General features: G+C 35.5%; 1 pseudogene; it reads left to right on the plus strand.

The window, feature by feature from the left end:
* The first annotated feature begins 5,371 nt into the window (after positions 1 to 5,371).
* On the plus strand, positions 5,372 to 20,620 carry LOC116106675 (annotated as a pseudogene).
* Positions 20,621 to 21,568: the final 948 nt, after the last annotated feature.

Genomic DNA, 21,568 nt, shown 5'->3' on the forward strand with positions numbered 1-21,568 from the left:
TAATAAACTATATTAATAATCAAAGAGACATTCATTTACAAAATGTCAAGTTAACAAAACATACAATCCTCAACAGCTTTTTTGGCCCTATATTCACATACAATTCTCAATCCTTATTGGTGCTTATAGCTGTATATCTCTGCTTCTCCTTTCCATTTGCTTTAAAGGTTATTTCATATAAATTGATTAATTGTGCTCATCTGTTGAGGTTATGCATTTCTATGAGTAGAAAGCCTTGACATTTTTTGTTTAGTACCACTTTCCAGGACCAAATTCCAAGTCATTTTTCATCCATTCCTACTAAACAGACTGTAAGCCAACTCTTTTTTCTCCGGAGACCACAACTGTGCGCAAAGGCCACTTTGCTGTTTATGTTGGAGAAGCTGAAAAGAAGAGTTGCGTTGTTCCAATTTCATTCTTGAAGCATCCTTCATTACAAACTTTGATGACTCAGGCCGAAGAAGAGTTTGGATTTGATCATCCTACTGGTGGTCTCACAATTCCGTGTAGCGAACAAGTATTCATTGATCTCACAACCAGTTTATAGGCCTCAGGAAACATGGCTAATCAGATGACACTTGCCCTTGTGCGCAATTGACTCAAATAACAATTCTTTAGATGGAAGAATTATACATTGAGATTTAGCTATAGTCTCCTGTAAATTTGATAATATCAATTATAGATGATTTTGATTCTATCTTAATAACAATACTTTCACGTCTTTTTCCAATCAATTATATTCTGTTTCGATATCCCTATGAACAAACAACTAGTCTCTGAGTTGCTTCATGTTTATTTATTTTTCTAGGAGTTACCTAAAACATTACCACAAGGTTGATTTATTAAATTCCACTCTATATCCCTTTATATCACTGCCAAATTATATAGTCATATTATAATAAATACATTCATTCCACTATACTAGACACCAAAACTCATATTGTGGATTTAATCTGCATCAGAGTAGTAACATCAGAGAAACATGTTCAGATTTATTAACCAGGGATATTTTTTACCCAAGTTCATTCATCACCTGGAGAATTTACCTAGTTTTAGAAGTTAATCATTCAAAATGGGCTCCATATGATAAAAGATACATGGGACACCTGAAGATTATCATTAACCACTTCTTAAGTTAGGCACTGTGTGATAATTGTCTCTTTGCATCAACAACTCATATGATATCAAGATGGTAGTGACGGGATGAGAAGTAGGGTGTGCTTCATGTGAACTTGAATGGGCTTGTCTTTAAGTTGATGCTTTAAAAAGGAAATAGGAAGCTTATGCGTGGGGCAATTCATAGTTGTATAACACTTTGAACTAGCACATTTTATTAATATTTGTAAAAAATTACTGTGGCCAACAGTGAATTTACTCATATAAATATTTTTTCATATTTTCGTAGGTTCCTCAATACATGAAATTTGTGAAAGGGTAAGGCATGCTATTTTCTACTGTAACACAATCGTGGTTCAATAAAGCAGTCCAAATTGTAGACAATCACTAGAAAATCAAACCATGTGATATTTCATGAGTTGTCTTACCAAGCGAGTACCAACTCACTACCAAATCCATTTAGTAATGTATGATACCTGAAGTTCATTTAATAAGTATAAACTTGGAATATCCTTTGTACTATGAAACATGGCTCCCCTAAAGAAATATTAATCATCAATCATACTCTATTGTGAAAAGAACACTCCTCTCAGTAGCTGTATCTTGTACTACTGTCTAATGTGGGTGATGGGGACTGATAGTAGGGCATACTTCAAGTGAACTTCATGGTGGCTTGTCAACCAAGTTGATACATTAGACTATAAAAAACATGAGCTCTCTAGTTTTTGGTCTTGTAACTTGATAGAACACCCATTAGCAAGGTTTATAAATTGAAAGGCAAGAATAGACGTTGAAAGGCAGTAAGTGTGAAGAGGCAGTGAGTGAGTTTGTTAAAAGAATATACACGTGGCTGATATTTAGAGGATGGATTTGATGTCAGTTAGTGTAGAATAATTAGTATATAGTAAAGAGAGAGAGTATGAGGTGATTCTCAAGTAAATTCTTCATAGGTCACTAAGGGAGGCTCCCCAGCTCCTCCAACTTTTGGGAATCTATCTGTTTTGAGTGTTTTGCTTCTTCAATTGTTATTTCAATCCTTTATTAATACTATTACAGTTCGTATTACAGTGTGTATTCTGTTTGCTGTTGCTCTTGTGCATTTTGCGGTTGGTGTTTGGGTCTGTTTTACAGGAGGTTTCATCATAACTTTAAATATCTGTGACTTCTTTGTCTAAACATTGTGAAGTAAGTTCAATGTCTCAGGCATGTTTAATACAAACAATTAACTGGTAATAATACTTAAACAATGACAAGTCAATGATCCAAAAATCTTTTATGATATTTGTGGGTCCTGTGTAGTTTACTTCATCGATGAGGTTGAGCATGATGTTTGCAGCTTCATTGATCTTCAGTGAAAATTTGTTAATGAGTTGCTAGACAAAACCATGTAGTTTACTTCTTTGATGAGTTTGAGCATGATGTTTTTAGCTTCATCAATCTTCAATGAAAATTTGTTAATGAGTTGCTAGACAAAACCATGTGATCCCTCAAGTGTTGATGTCTGCACAATGAAATGGCACTTCAGTACTCGCACACATATCACAAGACCTCCTACAGCTTAAATTTAGATTTTTAAAAAAAAAAAAAAAAAAAAAAAAAACTCAGACAATATGTGACTTGCAACTAATAGCTTGCTGAAGAATTCTTAGTACTATTTCATCCAATGGTATCCATCTTAAACAGCAGCCAGATATGATGATACATTTCAACCAGGCCATTTGATTGTTGAAACACTAAATAGTAGATTGGTAGGCCATGATGAGCTGCAATCATATAATATCAACCACAAACATCACAAATCTCACTACTAACATAAAACAAAAACAAAAAAAAACTAAATAAAGGCGGAGAAGAAGGAAAATAGAAGGAAGAATTTTAGGATGTGGCCAATCGAAGCTGAGCAGATGTCATGCTGCAAATGGCCATATCACGGCTTTCTGCCGCTGGACAGCCGCAAAATGGCTAAAAAAATTCATGATTCAAAATTTGATTTTTTTTTAAGCCTCAATCAAAGCCAATCAAATGTCATGCCACAAAGGGTCCGCATCTCTGAACACCATTAGGGACATTCTGGTCTAATAATGCAATATATAATATCACCTAATGGATTTGATTAATGTTAGGGATTAAATTGTTTGAAAAATATTAATGTCCTAACTTGTCATTATCGCTAAAAGTCACAAATTTTTTTCCCTCAGAATGAAACACAGTTGAATTTACCTTAAACTAACACTTTGTACACACTTATCCAATTAGCATTCATACAACAAAAGGGAAAAATAATAAAAACAATTAATAAAAGACAAAACCAAAACAAGGATAATTTATTCAATAACTTATGCGAGATCTCAAGTAATCTAAGAAAAGAAAATAATTCTAAAAATAGAAGTACTTTTTTTATTTCAATAAAGAAGGGAAAAATAAAATATTTATTCCATTTCAACAGTATTGCTATTTTATTATCGCTCACCTTTCCTAAGGTTTGGGTTTTAGTCATTGACACCTCACAGGTTTAAGCCTCTCTCCTCCTCCTCCTTTCACATTTTGAAGATTGCCTTGGACCTCTTTTACCTAACATAAATCATTTCATGATCAAAGTGAATATGTGAAAAGTAAAAGACAATATAGCACAAAAATAAGGCAAAGAGAGGCTATGTTTGTTTTTAAATTTGTGTCTAATCACAATTAGAGAGGCAATGTAACAAGTGTCATTGTAGACAACCCAAACCCAACAAGGGTACTGTTGTGTAAAGATAAAACCTCGAGCTCACGAGGGAAGCATGACCTTTGTTAGAGAAAATTTTCATCATCTATAATAAAGTCCATTAAAAAATAGTACAAAAAAATTATGCATGATCACAGTGACCATCTAAAAGTATAAGGTAATTGCAAAGGGAACAACTAATAATAAAGTAAAAAGCTTCATTTATCACAACATAATGACTTACTTCATTCCTACAATTGAAGCTCTTAAGAATTCACCCAGCTGTTCATAAGATTCATTATCATGTACAGATCCAGTTAACTCTCTTGAGCCATTTTAATTCAGGATCCCTCGACTTTAGAACTCGATTTCTTGGAATCACCAGCAGGTCCATTTTCTACATTAGACTTGAGCACTGCAGACAATCGAGACTCAACAACCACATAGATTTCTCCCCTGTACCTGTTTTGAACCTGTGTATTACCTTAATCTTGGATAAGATTACTAAATACAATTGCAATTGTTGAGAAACCACACATTCATTAATCAAATCAATAACCAATGGAAGTGCAATAATTAATTTAAACCACAATAATAATACTTGGATACATTTTAGGTGATAAATGAAATGGGGAAACCACAACTTAGTCATGTCAATACACAAATGAAGAATACACAACCATAATCACTATGTAGGATTTGAACCAGTGGTTGCCCACAACACAAACAGTTCCAATTTTAACATGCTAAAAGTTGGTATAATCAATCAATGATAACAGAAACACAAATTATGAAGTACCTCCATAGAAAATTTGGCTCACGAACTTTGATAAGCTAGTCAAATTATGCAAAATATCTGTAGAAAAAGCAAATTATCAGATAATAATAATAATAATAATAAAGCACAAACCCACCAAATAAAACAACAGAAGACAAAAAATGAGAACCAAACCAATTGGGATCACAAGTTGAAGAGTAGAACAAGTAGAGAATCTATTTAAAGATGATTAAATCCTAAACCATAAACCTTAATTGTTAGCAAGGAAACACTCTACTCTCTTTTCCATGCCCCACAATGAATTTTGTTGCTTACATTAATATCATAAAACTTATTGAACCAATTCTATTAGATAGATGTTCATAACCTCATCTCATGTGTAACACGAGGCATTAGAACTACTACAATAATCCATGACTATGGCATGCAGAATGAGCTTATATTCTACAAGTTCACTATATGAGCGTTGCAGTTTTTCTCCATCTGCATTCATCTCAACCAGCTCTGCCTCAAGTTCTCCAAGTTTTAACTAGCACACCAAAAACAAAAAAGAAGATCATGTATAGCTGATTAAGTGACCGGCTTCTCTTCTAGTAAAAAGAATAAAGACCATAACACAGCTCTAGGTCATCTATATTGTTGTCAGCTCTTGTTTTAGACTTTATTGAAGGTGTCAAACATGCTTTAAGCAGTTGATCCTCAAAAAAAAGTAACTTGCATAGCATCTCCCCACATTTTTTTATCTTCAGAAGAAAGATAAATCAATNCTTGTTGGAATGATTTTGTAATTTCTTTTTTCTTGTCACGGTGAACTAATTGATATATATTTGTTGAAATGGCTGGAGGAGAAGTTATCCACCAGCACCTAAGGGGGAAACTTCAGTCTCACTCTGCTGTAAGTGCAGTTCCTCCTTTTATGTGTGTTGTGTCTGGAAATCAACTGAAGTGTTTTAATTTATATTGTATCTCCTGATTGAATAATGAATGATATTGTGGTAAAATGTTTGAGATTGTTTCCAACTTCAAGTAGTGCTTCTCAATCATGTATGGGGGACAATGGCATTATTTGATTGGACCTTTATACTTTGCTGCTTGGTAGAATATATAATTAGTGGTTGGTTCTATACCTAATAGTTTGTGCATGTGATCTTGCAGGGGTTACGCACTTTATCCTTTTTTCTTCTAAGAAATTTCATGAAGATGCTGGATCTGTGGGTATGAAGTCCCTAAAGACATTTGCAACAATAGCATCTGCTGATGAAGCTGAGAATGGCTTGGCATGTCCAAACTATCCCTGGCCTCATGAAGGCATTCTTAGTTCATAAGACCATGCTTCGTGAGTTTATGGCCTCCTTTTTTAATTGTAAAATTCGTTGTTGAACTAGCAAATTTAAGTTGACTTGTAAAGTTCTAGTTTAATGGAACCTGATTATCACTTTTTTTTCCCTAATATTTATATTTACCATTAATTAAGTTATATATTTTCATGCTATCTCCAATATCAGGGTTCACGTAAGTGAGAATGTTTTCTTTTATTCTACTAGTTTAATCGTTTTTTGAAAGACATTCTGGTGGTGTTAAAAAATTACATGGCACTACATGTACTATACTTGTAGCTGTTGTTACTCCACGCTATGCGTGAAAGAGAAACATTCAATATATATATTTATAGACAACAAGCTGGCTGTTCTGCATCATTTAAATTCAGAGGCAGCTTAGCTCTTCAAATTTATGTATTTAGAATCTTTCATCAGAGAAATTGTGATATTATTTGTTCTTAGTTGCTAGTAATATTTAGTTTGACGGTACTACATGTTGTAATTTTTGCAATTTAATTTCAATGTTCAGGATTCGGCGTGGTCGCCAGGTTTACCAGCAAGTATGTGCATCCTGCCATTCTATGTCACTAATATCATACCGTGATTTGGTGGGAGTTGCGTATACAGAAGAGGAAAGAAAGGCAATGACAACTGAGATTGAGGTGGTTGATGGACCTAATGATGAGGGTGAGATGTTTACACGTCTTGGTAAATTCAGTGATCCTTTTCCTCAGCCATATGCCAATGAGCCAGCTGCTAGGTTTGCAAATGGAGGGGCATATCCTCCAGATTTGAATCTTATTACCAAAGCAATTACTATCTTCTGGGATTTAACAATAAAAACTGTAATTTCCTATCCAGGAAAAATCTTACTCTTTTTCCTTCCAGGCTCGTCACAATGGTCAGAATTATGTGTTTGCTCTTTTAACTGGTTACCGTGATCCTCCTGCTGGTGTTACGGTAAATTCTACTTCTAAGTCTCTTTAACTCCCTGCGTCTGTAATTGGCATGTGGCATTTAAGTTATGCTTTTGTGGAATTCTCCATATCTTATCATAAGTATAGACATGGTTGACTGTAATGGTACCAGGGGAACCAAAAACATTTACCCCAGTAGGAGCATCCAGCGGGATTAAGTTATAAGCAATTAGATCTTCAGTCATTGCTGCATCAGATTCTATTATTTGTTTTACTTGCCCAAAACACAAACGAAGAAATTGTATAAGCAAACGCCGGAAAAGAATAAGTATATGATAAGATCAGCATATACCATATCACAGCGTATGTTACTGCAACTTGTATCTAAGAAAAATAATAATAATAATAATAATAATAATAATAATAATGAATCGGGTCGAAGAATTGGTCTCTACTAGAAAACCACTACTACGCTTGATTAGCGGTGCATCTTAAATTTTGATGAGATTCTTAATAACCCTTGAACATTTATTTCTCCTTTCTACGAATTTCTTAATCACTATATTACTATATAGTACATGATCCCAAGCTTTCGTACGTATAATTCAAGTGCATCATTAGCCCCTATGAAAAAGACATATAAATCAACCTTTGAAACAATTTTGGACTTTCAATTGACAGGTGTTGAAATTTAGAACCTACAAGACTCTTAAGACACTAACACCTGTGACAAATTTAAGTGAGTCCACAAAGAGCAAATTCGTTCATGCCCAAAAAGCAAGGTGCGTTTATAGAATAAATACCAGCAAAAATAGAGAACTACAATAAATTATACATTTTTATTCCTTAAAATTCCTCAACCTTTACTTCTGGCTCACTGTGTTTTAATTTGGGGACTACTTCCAAACCTACAACCTTTACCGTTGTGAAACTTTGTGATGTAATATTTCAACTAATTTAGCTCCAAAGTTTCTAGTGTTGTGCAAGACTAATCACTAATCTAATTTAGTTATCTTGTGTATGAGCTTTTACATGCAATTATTGAACTGCTATAATACATAAGAATCTAGTAATAACCACTGTTCATATTTTATTGAGATTTTAGTTAAGATCATAATATATTGTGAAACAATAAAAACCATTCACATGAAACTTTTAGGCCTTCAGTAATTGCACTTCCAAATTTCCATTATTAACTACCTGAGTTACAATTAGGTAACCATACACGGGCAACCTCTGGTTCGTCTTGCAATGAAAAGACCCTTCCTTTGCATTGCTGGATTCTAGCAGCCTCCCCTAAAAATTGAAAGATTCAGCATGCATGAAGAGTGGTGGAGATGGAGAATGAAAGCAATGAAAGCATGGATTAAAAAAACGGTTTACATGCAAGCTTGGATATGAGATTATACCTACTCCTTTGCTTTGGATTGATGAAGATTAGCTTCAAAAGGTGAAACTCCACACTTTAACACCACCTTGAGAGGATTAGAGAGTGGCCTGGCTAGGGAGAGAGAGCTTTAGTTTGTTTTGAGTGAACAGTGAATAATGAACAAAAATGCAACCTTTTGCACTATATATACTTGGGCTATTTTGCAATATTATTTTTCACTTCCAAGCCCAATAAAATTTATTTTATAAAGGGACCCCACGAATTTAATATGCTATCCTTTGAATATCAATATTATTCAAGGGCCCATGTAAACTAAACTAGTTTACATTAACGACCCATAAATTTACCCTTTAACTATTAAAGGTTATTTTTGTTCATCTCATTATCTTAACCACTTTAAGATATAATAATTAAATATTTAATTATTGCTTGACCATTTTAACCCTTAAAATGTCACAAATTGTTTTCTATGTAACATTACTATAGAAATCCGTTATTACCCTCGGAAGGTGCTAGCCCTCTTCGGATAATCATTTCTCTCTCTCATCCTCTCTAACTTCCCAGGCTATTGGTGTGACCATGTAGGTCCACCGTGGATTAGCCGTGACCGGTTCTGGATGAATCCGGAAACCTGTCCGGAGCCCAACGACTATGGTAAACATCTAGCAATGTGCCATAGTCCCTAAACCACGATGAAGAAATACTTCACGAACCCATTTCAGATCATACGTACCATGCAGGTAAAGTCCCTCCATTGAGATATCCTAATCGAGTATGGATTCATGGAACGTCAAAATCCTAAACTCGATCTTCTACCGAATTGTCGATCAATATGTCCGGAACTTGTCATCACAAACTTACTTTTGTATGACTATAATGACTCTGGCCAGAGATTCAGTTTTCCGACATTTATCGATGTTCGTCTAGGAACTCGAATCCGGATGAAGTCAGCGGTACTCCCAATCCTATATTTTCGAGTCAATGGATCCCCTCTTGACCATCGTTCTGTTCTGCATATGAACAACGCATGACCAAATAGGCTTTATTATCGAAACATGATTAGTCTCGTACTTATACACCGTATGAACCATACGCATCCATATCGGATCCGACTACAATGTCTCAGTCAAAGGACCTACATCGTGCACTGATATAACCAAACGATAAATCATTGACTACATGCTTTTCCAAGTGATTTGTCGTTATTCGGTCACGTTCGAAAAACGTTCACCAACCGTTAATCCATACCAATGCCCTAGTGACATGACTATCATCGTCATCCGTCACTTATATAACTCATGATATCTTTCGGAAGCATCGCGGTATGCCTACTGTACAATATAGTTGCCCAAATTTATATTGCTTCCGTAGGAACCCTTTTCGATAATTCATTACCTATAATGAATCATCTGGACAATTCATATACATACTTTATTTTAAATGCATGACTGAATAAGGAAGCATTTACATATATGAATTGAAGAACTCTTTCTTCTATTATTTAGTATATAATAGATACAAGACAAAATGTCTGAAACCGACAACACAATGGTTTCTAGGCGTACACTAATATACACTAACAAACTCCCACTTGCACTAAAGCCATTCAATGTTATCTCATACCCATCTTCTCAAGATGATGGTCCAATTGCTTCAGTGTCATCACCTTAGCAGTGATCAGCTACATTTCTGCTGAAGAGTCTTCAAATCAATCTCTCCAGCTCCAACGAATTCTCTCAAAATGTGATACTTACACTGAATGTGTTTGGATTTGGTGTGCCCTTGGTTCCTTTGCCTGTGCAATAGCTCCTATTGTCACAGAACATCTTATCAGGTAAGCCATGTTCGGAACCACACCAAGTTCAATTACGAACTTTCGCATCCAAACAGCCTCCTTCGCTGCTTCCAAGCAGCAATGTATCAGTTCTGTAGTGGAGTCAGTCTGTGGTTGTTTGTTTGGAACTTTTCCATAATAGCACCTCATACATATAAAATGTACCCGACGTAACTTTCTATCATCAATATCTGATTGGAAATCAGAATCTGAGTATCCTTGAATGTTTAACTCGGAACATCCATACTCAGAACTAGATCCTTAGTTCTTTCAAGTACTTAAGGATCGATTTTACAACCGACCAATGTTTCTCCCCTGGGTTTGACTGTATCTGCTCGTACACTTACGCATAGCTATATCAGTCTTGTACATAGCATTGCGTACATTAACTACCTACGACAGACGCATAGGCACATTACGCATCCGCTGTCGCTCTCATCGGTTCTTGGACCCATCTCCTTAGAAAGATGAAGACCATGAGTGAAGGGCAAAAGACCTCTTAGAGTTCTCCATGCTAAATCTTTTTAGCATTTTCTCTATGTACAATTTTTGGGATAATCCATTACCCTTTTCGTTCTATCTCTATAGACACGAATGCCAAGGACATATGTCGCTTCTCCTAAGTCTTTCATCGAGAAGGTTTTGGAACACCAAACCTTAACCTCTGTCATCATCCTATATCATTTCCCATCAAAATATGTCATCTACATAAATATGAGAAACGTGATGCACTGATCTTTAACCCATTTGTAACACAGGGCTCATCCGATTCTTGACAAAGCCAAACGATTTGATTATGTCGTCAAATCGAATGTTCCAGCTTCTTGAAGCTTGCTTCAATCCATAAATGATCGATGCAATTTGCATACCTTATGTCTTTCAGCAGAGGATACAAAACCTATCGGTGTTTCCATATAGATGTTTTCCTCAATAAACCCATCGAGGAAAGCTGTTTTGACATCCATCTGCCAAATTTCATAATCATGGTATGCTGCGATGGCTAGCATTATACGATGATTTAATCATAGCTACAGGCGAGAAGGTTTCCTCATATCCAATCCTTGTTTCTGAGTATACCTTTCGCCACCAGTCGAGCTTTGAAGGTCTCTACCCCCCATCCTTGCCAACTTTTCTCTTGTAGACCCTTTACAACCTATAGGAATTATTCCCTCAGGTGGATCCACAAGCGACCATACTTGATTGCATGCATTGATTCTATCTCAATCCATCGCTTCCAGCCATTTTCCTGAATCTCATCCAGTATTGCTTCTTCGTAGCTTCTAGGATCATCACCATGATCATCTACTCCCACTAAGTAAGATTCAAAATCTTGCTCATGTAGGAACCCATATCCTCTGGAGGTTTCGACATTCTAGAAGACTTTCGTACTGAACCATAGTATCTGATACTGAGTTCGCTGAGTGGACGTTCCATCTTCAGCAATCTCGGTTTCTGGCTCTTCAAACTCTTCCTTGAGTTCATATTTCTTCCAACGCCACCTTCCTCCAAGAACTCATTCTCGAGGAAGCGCGCATTTCTACTGATCCAAACTCTTTGATCACTGGAAGTAAACAATATCCAAACTATCTTTAGGATATCCATGAACCGACCCTTCTCAGATTTAACATCCAGCTTATCAGATTTAACCAATTAACATAAGCTGGGCAGCCCCAAATTCTCATATAATTCAGACTTGGACGTTTTCCATCCATATCTCATACGGTGTTTTTTGGACAGTTTTAGACGGACCCTATTAAGGATGTCACAGCGGTCTGGAGCGTACCCCACAGAGACATTGGTAAGTCTGTAAAACTCACCATCGATCGTACCATATCAATAAGGTACGATTTCTCCTTTCTACACTCCATAAGCTGGGGTGTATAAGGAAGAGTCAATTGTGAGATGATCCCTTTTCTTTTAGAACTCTTGAAACTCTGTACTCAATATTCACCCCCACGATCTGATCGTAGTATTTTAATACTCTTTCCAGTTTGATTTTCTACTTCTCTTGAATTCTCTGAATTTTTCAAAGGTATCAGATTTGCATTTCATTAATACAAATACCCATATCGTGACATATCATCTGTAAGGTAATGAAATATTCAAATCCTCCCCTAGCTAAAGTACTAAATGGCCACACACATCTGTTATATGGTTCTAAAAGTTCTTAGCTCGCTCTCCTTTACTCTTAAAGGGAGACTTGGTCATCTTTCCTTGGAGACATGATTCACAGTGTGGATAGGGTTCAGAACCCAATGAGTTTAGAATCCCACTTTCTCCAAGCTGTATTAATCTTCTCTCTCCTATATGACCCAATCTATGATGCCATAGAATTTTAGGATTTGATTCAGTCGAGTTCTTTTATTAGAAATGGTATTGATTGAAGCATAGTTCATTCAATTCTAAGACATACAAACCATTTGTATCACAGCTTTACCAACTAAAACATTTCCAAAATGATTGAACATTCATTTCCATTAAACAGTACTAATAACCTGCCTTACCAAAGCAGAAATAGAAATGATGTTTCGTGGCCTTTCAAAGTACAATACTTTACAAATTCAAAACATGTCCTGAAGGTAGTCTTAGTGAGCAGTCCCCTTGGCCTCGCTGCAACTCGTGCCCCATTTGCCATCCTCAAAATGATCTCGCCCTTTGTCACCTCAAGACTTCTGAAGTACCTGCAAGACATACAAACATGAGATGTGCTGCTGAATCTAATATCCAGGAATGACTATCTGAATAACACTTAATTCATATTCAATCATAAGACATGGTTCATACCTGCTTTTCCTTTGCCTTTCTCAGACTGTTCAGGCATTGAGGACAGTTCCTCTTCCAGTGTCCATCTTTTCCACAGTGAAAACATTTTCCTTTGCATCGGCCTTCTCTCCTTTGCGCTGGCTTCTTGAAGCTCTTATTCTTGGGTCCAACTTTTGGACCTCTCTTTGGTAGCACTTGGGCTTTTTATTGGCCCTGCTAGTGGAGGCGGCAAAAACATCCTCATGTCCCTTCCCTTTCACATTCTGTCTGTGAAATTCTTTAACTCATTTAGCAGTTCAGAGAGTTTTCTCTCAATCCTATTGAGATTGTTAGTTATAAACGTTTTATAACTTAGAGGAAGGGATTGTAGAATCAAATTCTTTGAGGCGGTCTGGCATGACCCCCACCCCATATCCATCCAGTCGATCTAATCCATTGATCATTTTAAAGAATGATCAGCTGGAGGTTCCCCTTCCTCAACTCATGCTAAAGAGGGATGCACACAATTCATACTCAACCTCTTGATTTTCGCTACAACTCTTGTAGAGCTATGAGGATATCTAAGCTTTTGAAACCTCTTCATGCTTAGTTTGAAGTTCTCTATTCATGAGGCTAACATTAATTTTTAGCCCTCCTACTATCCTCTCTCCACTTTTCAAGAGCATCAAGCTAGCTTGTGGAGCATCCGGTCCAATATCAAGTGGAGAGGTGCTTCCAGGACATAAGCAATTCTTTCAAAATCTAGAACAATCTAAATTTCTTAGCCAATCTTTTAGGTTGGGTCTGGTTAACATGTTATTGTCCATTATCCTTAGGAGAACATTGTTGGCCATTTTTTTCGATTATAATCACACAAGATGAACTGCAAAGAAAAGTAATTTTATTAGTGTCTTGTATCTTTTAAACCTTTTAATGCATAATCAAATTAGCTCCCACTATTTTATTCGAGTCCTATACTCCCTTAAATAGGATCCGAAATTTTCGTTGGATTAAATTTCTTAGTGGGAATCAATTCTTATCAAATTCAATTAACCTCACATATAGAATTCTTGGTTAATTAAGTCTAATAAGTAGAAACTCTTTCCCTTTTATATCATATATAGAGTGTTTGATTCATATTCCTGTCCAGCTTCGGATACCTCATAATAGAATTTGGTACCTAGGCTAGTTAATCCGAACCATTGTGCTTTCTTAGGATGACATTTTCATCATGTCCTCACATAATAGAATTCTGGTCAAGGTGAAAATATCCATCCAAGAACAAGATCAACTTAATTCTATGATATAAAGATTGTATCCCTCACATAATAGAAATCTTGGATATTAAATTTTTATATCAAAGAATTTAGTTATCCCACAATGAGAGACTTGGATTTAAAATTTTAAATTGGGGAGATTTAGGTTTAACCTTTAGTTAATTCATTTAGCATGCCGTTTAATTAACAATTCATACATATCACATATGCATAAATTAAAGCATGTGGGTTGACCTGGGGCTTTTCGAAAATACATCCTAAAGGCAAACTATTTACCCTAATACTATATCTTCGATGGATCGTCACCGGATGCTCTTCGGTTCTCGTCTAGCCGATTCCATTACATATTGGATCTTAGGCACGCGGCGATTAAAATAAATAAATAAATTTAATTTTACAAGCCATTAATAAAAAATATTACAATACTTTTGAATATTTTGAAAACCAATGGCACCCATGACAACCCTCTAATCTAATATTCATTCATCACATAAATAAATATTAAACATTCATACCAAATATAATAAACATTATTTAAAGCATGAATATAAATATATAAATATATCTCATATATTATAGATATTATATATATCATGTGGTAATTTAATTATAACTTTGGGCCATGCAACAATTACACATTTTATAGGAATCATTACACAACACCTTTTGTCATATTCCACCCAAGATATACTATTTAATGTTAGCACATTTCAATACTTTTCACAAAAGTCATGCATGGCATAGATAATGTGGTTTTATTACTCCAAGAGTAATCATTCTATGACACAAGTTACTTTTACTAAAGTAATACTTTTTATGACATATTTATCTTTTCAAAGACAATCATGCATCTTGCATCATCATTTTTTGAAACATTCAACAACCAAATTATTACATTTCAAAAATAATAATTTATGCCATCATGATGCATTATAAGATAATTTAATCAAATTAAACATCCTACATTAAATTTACCACAATCAATTAATCATAATTCATCATATGAATGAATAATCCATAACTTTATGCTAACATCAAATTCCACCTAAACACTTGCAACATTTGCATACACTTCATGCAAAAATATACTTTAATCAAATTAAGAGTAACACTTTTGCATGTCAAAGCATAAATCATTAATCAAAGTCATGGAAATGAACATGCATGAACATTTTCTAAATAATCATGCAACAACCATCATCCAAGCATACATTTCGACCCTTTATGGAACAACTTCCAAAACACATTACAAACTTATTTATTAAACAAGAATCAAATACAAAGAACATGCATGGCCGAATCTAGCAAGAAATATTCTATGCACTTATCAAGGCATGCATACACTTTTGTCACCATAAAATATATATTTATAAATTAAACATATACTGATTCTTGCATGCTTCAATTAAAAATTAAAACATCTTATACATTTTATGTTATGCCGAATCTAATTCCAAAGGAAAAATAATAAACATTTCATTATCATATACTAGGCCAAAACAAGAACATCATGTCACTTTCATACATGATTAACACAAGAACACTTGAAAAATGTCATTTTTGCTTATAAATTTGACATGCAAGGAGCTTTTAGCTCTGATACCATTTGAAAGATTCAGCATGCATGAAGAGTGGTGGAGATGGAGAATGAAAGCATGAAAGCATGGATTAAAAAAACGGTTTACATGCAAACTTGGTATGATATTATACCTACTCCTTTGCTTTGGATTGATGAAGATTAGCTTCAAAAGGATGAAACCTCCACACTTTAACACCACCTTGAGAGGATTAGAGAGTGGCCTTGGCTAGGGAGAGAGAGCTTTTAGTTTGTGTTTGAGTGAACGAATAATGAACAAAAATGCAACCTTTTGCACTATAATACTTGGCTATTTTGCAATTATTTTTTTCACTTCCAAGCCCAATAAAATCTTATTATAAAGGGACCCACGAATTTAATATACTACCCTTTGAATAATCAATATTATTCAAGGGCCCATGTAAACTAAACTAGTTTACATTAACGACCCATAAATTTACCCTTTTTACCCTTTAACTATTAAAAGGTTATTTTTGTTCATCTCTTAATCTTAACACTTTAAGAATAATAATTAAATATAATTATATTTGCTTGACCATTTTAACCCTTAAAATGTCACAAATTGTTTTCTATGTAACTATTACTTAGAAATCCCGTTATTACCCTCGGAAGGTGCTAGCCCTCTTCGGATAATCATTTCTCTCTCTCATCCTTCTCTAACTTCCCAAGGCTATGGGTGTGACCATGTAGGTCCACCGTGGATTAGCCGTAGCCGTTCTGGATGAATCCGGAAACCTGTCTGAGGCCAAACGACTATGGTAAACATCTAGCAATGTGCCATAGTCCCTAACCCCATGAAGAAATACTTCATCGAACCCATTTCAGATCATACGTACCATGCAGGTAAAGTCCCTCCATTGAGATTCCTAATCGAGTATGGATTCATGGAACGTCAAAATCCTAAACTCGATCTTCTACCGAATTCGATCAATATGTCCGGAACTGTCATCACAACTTACTTTTGTATGACTAATAAGACTCTGGCCAGAGATTCAGTTTTCCGACATTTATCGATGTTCGTCTAGGAACTCGAATCCGGATGAAGTCAGCGGTACTCCCAATCCTATATTTTCGAGTCAATGGATCCCCTCTTGACCATCGTTCGTTTCTGTCATGAACAACGCATGACCAAATAGGCTTTATTGTAGAAACATGATTAGTCTCGTACTATACACCGTATGAACCATACGCATCCATTACGGATCCGACTACAATGTCTCAGGTCAAAGGACTACATCGTGCACTGATATAACCAAACGATAAATCATTGACTACATGCTTTTCCAAGTGATTTGTCGTTATTCGGTCACGTTCGAAAAACAGTTCACCAACCGTTAATCCATACCAATGCCCTAGTGACATGACATCATCGTCATCCGTACTTATATCAACTCATGATATCTTTCGGAAGCATCCGGTATGCCTACTGTACAATATAGTTGCCCAAATTTATATTGCTTCCGTAGGGAACCCTTTTCGATAATTCATTTACCTATTAAATGAATCATCTGGACAATTCATATACATACTTTATTTTAAATGCATGACTGATAAGGAAGCAATTACATTATGAATTGAAGAACTCTTTCTTCTATTATTTATGATATATATAGATACAAGACAAAGGTTCTGAAACCGACAACACGAATGGTTTCTAGGGCATACACTCAATCATACACTAACAAAAATAAGAAGATTAGGAATTTTAAGTTTACAGTTATATTACGTATTTTTGACGCTAGATTGAGGAATATCATTCTTCCCAAACTTCTCTTTCCCCAAATTTTACTTGGAAATTTCCAAGTAAATAGAGGCTCATGCAAGTGGCTGTTTATGTGTGTGTGTAGAGAGAGAGAGAGAGAGAGAGAGACTTGGCAGATTAGGCTTCAAGTCCACAGTCAATTGTACAGCAATCAAAGAGTTGTCTTCATCTCTCATCGCTAGCACTGCTCTTGATTCCCCAACATTTCCAATTACAAGATCCTGGCCCTAGAAAGTCAAAACGTTCACAAATTGGATAAATGATGTAAAGCAAGATCTAACAAAATCATAAGGAAATATAATCCTTTTTAAATATATATAGAAACTAGAAATAAGTTCATTTGCTAATACTCAACAACATAATTTAATATCTATCCCACTACTCATTCATCTGCTAAAATAAATATATCATTGCTCATATCATTAGTCCTAATCAACATACACAAATAACTATATCTTTGTTGAAATGGCAGGAGTTATCCACCAGCTCCTAAGGAGGAAACTTCAGTCTCACTCTATTGTAAGTGCAGTTCCTTCTTTTATGCATGTTCTAATATATGTTTCTGGAAATCAACTGAAGTATTCTAATGTATTTATTGATGCTTTAGGAGAAAAGATGAAACTGAGGTTAAGTGGAATGCTATGCTCATGAAATAGCTGAATTTCTTATAGAATCTGACAACTAGAAGCTATTTGCTTAAATGTAATTCCTGCACAGGTTACTCAAAGTCACCATTACTTAAATCTAAGATAGGTTACTTAAAGGCCTCTACCTCATTAGTTTAAGCTAGTTAATTCCTCCAACAAAACTTTGTATATTAATATATTTGACTTATGGTCATCCGTACTTAAATCTAATTCACTTTCCCTTCCCCTTTCGCTTCCCCGTCCCAGTCCTTGTCCAGTCCAGTTTAGTCCTGTTCTGTCCAATCCAATGTTGTCCGGTCCAACCCAGTCCCGTCTAGTCCTGTTTTGGCTTTTTTGAAGTTTTGATTTGTTTTATAGAAGTTTTGGCTTATTACCTTTTTCTAGGCTTTGGTGATATCAAATTGACTTTAGTGATTGTTGAGGTGCTGGTTTAGAAGGAAAACAATAATAAAGGAGGTGGAAGTGGGCCTAAAGTGGAGGCAGCTGCTGCTGCATTAGCTTGGAAGCAGAGACATTGATGAAAGAGTTGAAACTAATATTGCCAATATTGTTGACAATTTGAACCCAAAGTGTTCTCCAATTAAGTTTCCTGAGATAATTATTTTTTGGTTTAATCAACTTTGTATTCTCTGATAAAGGACTTTTCTTTTAATCCCACATTTTTTCGTGAATCTTATCTTTTGAAAGAATTTGTTAGTGCTTCTTTTATATAAAAAGACAGTTTGTTTTTATATGATTATTAGGAGCTTTCCCTATGTTTATAGCACCTTAGAGCTTTCCCTATGTCTATCAATTGTGCTGCGTAAAGAAGGTCCACGGGCTTTGTACAAGGCCTGGCTTCCATCAGTAATTGCAGTTGTAAGTACTATTATTAGGGGTGGGCTAAATAATTCAAAAACCGAACCGAACTGGTAACTGAACCGAAACCGAACCGAAAATTAGGTTTTTTTACAAACTAGTTTGGTTTTCGGTTTGTGAAATTCAAAAAACCAGAAAACCGGTTCGGTTTGAAAAAAATTTCAAACCAGTTAACTGAAAACCGGTTCTACCCTAAATATAAAAGCAAAAAAATTTTTTTTTACTCCTCACTCTATTTCTCTTCACAATTCGTCTTTCTCTGCCTTCAAATCTGAAAATTGAAATCTCGACACTTCATATGTTCGTCACTTCCAAAGTTCTAGACTTCAGTTCAACAGTTCCAATCTTCCACACTGTGAGCTACTCCATCCACAGTCCACACCATGTTGACTCTATCCACTGTCCAGTCACCGTGAGCTACTCCATCCACATCGTGAGCTACGTTCGTCGTTCGCCAGCACCTAGCACTCTAGCAGACTCTACTCTTCAGTCAAGCAGTCACGCCATTGTCCCACCGCGAGCAAACTCTTCTCTCCAAGCTCCGATCTAGCGATCTTCACGTTCACAGTCCACAGATCACTCTCTAGTCAAGCCACCATGAGTAGACTCTAGCCTGAGCAGACTCCACCGTGAGCAGACCCACCCTGAAGAGACTCCACCATCACCGTGAGCAGACCCACCATGAGCAGACTCTTGATTAAATGGATTCTTTGTTTGTTTGTTTTGTTATTTACATGAGATACCCTTATGTATTCTGAGTTATTTTGTGGCTAATGGTTGATTTGTCTTGTTAATTTTGATACCCAGAAGTCCTTTTTTTGTGGGTTTCTTTTATTTAAATTTAATGATTGAGTAGTTGCTTAGACATAGCAAGGTGGGTGCTTTGTGATTAGAGTATATTGTATTATTGTTTTTATGGATTCATGCATGTTGAGGGACATCCGATTTATGTAGTGTATGTTGATGTTCACCTGAAACTGGTTTTTCTTGATCAGTTCTTGGCTTTCTTGATCTATAGATATCAAACGAGTTAAGCCATAAATATCTTGGCTAAGTCGTAAATTTGTGATGAATTTAAAATTGAGCTTAATCTAATATTGGATTATATATAAAATAAAAGAGAAACATAGTATGAAATTATATATAAAATAATAAATATTTGAATTTAAGGACTTAAATGAAACGTTGAAGAATTTTAAGGATTAAAGGATAATTTGAAAACCGGTTAACCGGTAACCGAACCGAAAATTCAGTTCGGTTTACATTCGGTTTTTAACCAAAACTGGTCCGATTTTCGGTTTTGATAATCCGGTTCGGTTAACCGGATTATCCCACCCCTAACTATTATTCCTAGTTTTTATAATTGGAGTTGGGAAGTCTTACAAGACTTTTCCTTTCTCTATCATACGTGGGGTTATTCTATTATTTTATGTTCGCAGATTCCGTTTTTGGGTCTCAACTTTGTGGTGTACGAATCTATAAACAATTGGTTAATCAAAGCTATGCCTTTTGGACTAGTTGAAGATTCTGAGTTGAGTGTAACCATAGGACTGGCGTGTAGGGCTGTTGTTGGAACTGTTGGCCAAACAATCGCTTACCCTCCTCAGGTCTTTTGTCAAAGAATGCAGATGGTGGGATGGAAGAAGCTAGGCCACTCTAGAATATTCTGGCATGATTGATGCATTCTAGAAAATTGTTCGACATGAGGGGTTTGGTGCATTATACAATGGTTTGGTTCCTAATTACTTTAGCATGGCTAGACAACATTGATTTTTATTTCTATAAAGTAAAATGCTTGTTCTAAACTATACTATGATGGGCAGGTTAAGCATCATGGTTTATCTTGTGTCTTGCATATGCAAAATTGGGTTGGTTGGGTGACTTTTTTTATATGTTTGATTGTCATTTTTTTCTCCACTAAGTACACAGATATGTCTCTGCTTCAGGCCAGAACTTCACCTCCTTGTCATGGAAAAATCTTGAAGCTGGTCTCTGAAATAGAGAGGCTTTGCCTCCATGCTTTGGTCTTGGGTAGATGATTAGGCTATATCTCTTACATTGGCTTCTTATTTCAGCATGCGGTATATATTTTAGGATATTATTTTATATTTGTAAGTTCATTTATCCACACAAGGGAGAAAATAACATTTTTTCCCATGCCTAACGCCTCTAGATCTTGCACAAATTTTGAGCTAATTTGGGGAATTGGCACCTATAATATATTTATTTTCAATCTAGTTAGCTACTTATGTATAGATCGGTCACATCCTTTGTTAATTGCTAGATTTTGCAGGCTGATTATATTTTAGAAGAGTTACAACAGTTATGAGTTATGCTTGTATGCTTGTACGCAGGCCTTTGCTGACTATGTTGATTTAATTGCTTATTTGCAATATGTCAGAGAAACCTTATCACTCAAATGTCAGATTTCTACTCGGTAACTAGAAATCAACTAAAGCTTCTTTAGTGTGAGGCAGCTAGATTTTGCTTGACTATTCTCATAGTTGCATGGTAAACTTTTAGCCCTTTTAACAAACATAAGTAATCTATAACTTTATATGAAGCCGACTGTTGGAAGGGTTTGTGTTGAGTGATGTATGTTAGATTGATCAGTGCAAATTCATGTA

The sequence above is a fragment of the Pistacia vera genome, unplaced genomic scaffold, assembly GCF_008641045.1.
Source record: "Pistacia vera cultivar Batoury unplaced genomic scaffold, PisVer_v2 Contig52, whole genome shotgun sequence".
NCBI classification, from domain to species: Eukaryota; Viridiplantae; Streptophyta; class Magnoliopsida; order Sapindales; family Anacardiaceae; genus Pistacia; species Pistacia vera.